Source organism: Penaeus chinensis, chromosome 9 (assembly GCF_019202785.1).
Source record: "Penaeus chinensis breed Huanghai No. 1 chromosome 9, ASM1920278v2, whole genome shotgun sequence".
In the NCBI taxonomy this organism is placed as follows: Eukaryota; Metazoa; Arthropoda; class Malacostraca; order Decapoda; family Penaeidae; genus Penaeus; species Penaeus chinensis.
In genome coordinates, this window is record NC_061827.1 from 32,741,676 (window position 1) to 32,744,175 (window position 2,500).

The window sequence follows — 2,500 nt, forward strand, 5'->3', positions numbered from 1 at the left end:
ATACGTATCGAATTTCAAAGTTTCACTGTGGCGAACATTCACAACATAAAATATATAGACGGTTCAGTAAGAAAAAGATCTTAGTGTAGTGTAAATACTGTGGTCCTTTTTCCTTTTAATCTAGCATAATTATATCGTATAAGAATAGACTTTCAGTTTGGCTGAATGTCTTGTTTTGTACGTATGCCTATTCAAGGTAAAATTATCTTTGTTCCCCTTTAAATTTTCAAAATAAGTTGTCATTTTTTTGAAGTTATCATATGTGATAACATGTAAGATTCTGTTGAAATATACTAGACTTAAGGATTGCTATTTATGAATAACATTAACCATTATGAATAGGTGAAAAATGAGTACCTTCCAAGTTCACATTTCAAGAAAACCAGAGCATTCAGATGACATGTCGCTTCTCTTTTATCAACATCGCCTGTGTCTCCCTTTCTTTTCTCCCTTTGCTCCCCTCTCCCACGTGCTGCTGCCCTGCCCCGCGTGCGTCAATGTTGCTCTTCAACAAAGCTCAACACAGCCGGGTGTGGCGGGACCGGCGCTCGAAGCGTGCTGGCGGTGACCGTTGCTCCTTGCACGTGCAAAACGCCGCACTTCCCACGCCAGTCTTAAGAACCTCGCCGATTTCCACCGTTGCAATTTTTTACAGCGTGCAATACTGTGTGGTCAGATCCCCGGCGTACTTAAAGCAAGATGGGGTCCCACGGCGGTGCGTACGGGTTCGTCCTCGGTGCCCTGTGGCGGGCAGGGAGCGAACGAAAGCGAGCGAAAAGAGGGGCGCCTTTGTCTTCGCAAGGCCCCTGCAGGTAGCCAAGCTTCTGTCGCGCTTTTCGATCTTAGTTAAGCTTGTCATCATTCTCATCGTCACCGAAGCCCTCCTCGGTACCTTCCTCTTCGTGAATGTCCTACACGTCAATACACTTCATTAGCGCCTTGGAGAGTAGATACTTTGATTACATTCTCCAATATCAAATAGTCAGTATATGCAACAACTTATTCGGGCTATACGTGATTTATTTCTTCCTAAACTAATTTCATCCTCCAAGAAACAGCTATAATACCATGTAAAGCATGTAAAGTATGCGAAAATAGCATCATATATTTCATGTGTACTACATAATAACAGTCACATATAAGTTGTCCGATTTACCTTATTTTGCTGACCGCTAAGATCATAAAGATCTAACCAATATTTTGAATTAATAAAATGAATAATGGAAATGAAGAATTCTCTAAAGATTGAATATTTACCTTACGTGATCTCCTCCGCCCTTGCTCGTCCCAGGCTTCGGTTATGACAGGCTGGACGTTACGTAAAAAATCATTCCCATCTCGAACCCTTTTAGTTGATTCATCATTGAGCAAAACGCACATTCGGCAGAGGAACATTTCTTTCTTTCTCTCTCTCTCTCTTTTTTTTCTAGCATAAAGCTCTTAGTTCTCCCCTTTTCGTCCCATCAATCTTTGCCTCATCTTTTCACCTCCCCCTGTTCCTCTTTCTGCTGGCTCCCCTCCCTTCCTCCTACCCCTCTCCCCCCTCTCCCTTCTCCCCACCCTTTACCTCTCCCCTCTCGAGTCTGACCCTCCTTGTCCTCTGCACAAAAACCCTCCACCGTTGCAAAAGCGAGGCCTCAAGATTGGCAATTGAACGACCCCCGCAAAAACGGCTTCCGCGCGCACCCTCGCTGGTTTCTGTTGCAAAAACGTCTCGGCGGGTGCGCGGTGAGAGGGGGGGGGGGGGATACGTGGCTGCCTTCGGTAGAACGAAGACCCGGTTTAGTTCGTTGTATCTTCGGCTGATCTTTTACTGGAACGAGGTGATAAATAAGATAAATAAGAACAGGTGAATAGAGCAAGTTAAATGAGAATTTGGGAAATATCTTTTTATTTATCTATATATATATCTTTTTTTTTGTTGTTGTTCCTCTGTTTATCTATTTCTTATGTACCCATCTACTTATTTATCTGTCTTTTTTGGTTAGACTATTCATGATATATTTCCATACACCAAGGACTTGCCGTTACGATTCACTTATGCCGTAAATCCTGAAATGACAAATGGAGCATTAGTGATGCAAATACCGAGGCGTCGTTAGCGGTGCGGTTCGGAAAGCCCAGGTTCGAAGCAGCTTCAGGTGTTCCAAGCAACCTTCCCCCTCCCCGCCATTACGTGATGATAAATTACCTAAGCATTGACCATCTGGTCGGCTCCTGAATGGGATCAAAGGAAGAAAAACACAATCATTTTACGATCTCGACTGTGTGTTTCAATGAATGGCCGAGCGCGTAAAAACTGTGTGACGTGAGTGATGAATGCCAGGGAGCCGGTGGGGTCGCCGGCCTCCCTCCCTCCCTCCCTCCCTCCCTGCCTGCCTGCCTGCCTGCCCGCGCGCCCTGAATCACCCACACACGGAGCGGCGCCCACCCGGGAGAGGGAGGCCCCGTTCAAAGTGCGCTCGATGACTTTACATTCCAGTTGCCGTTTGTTTTGATA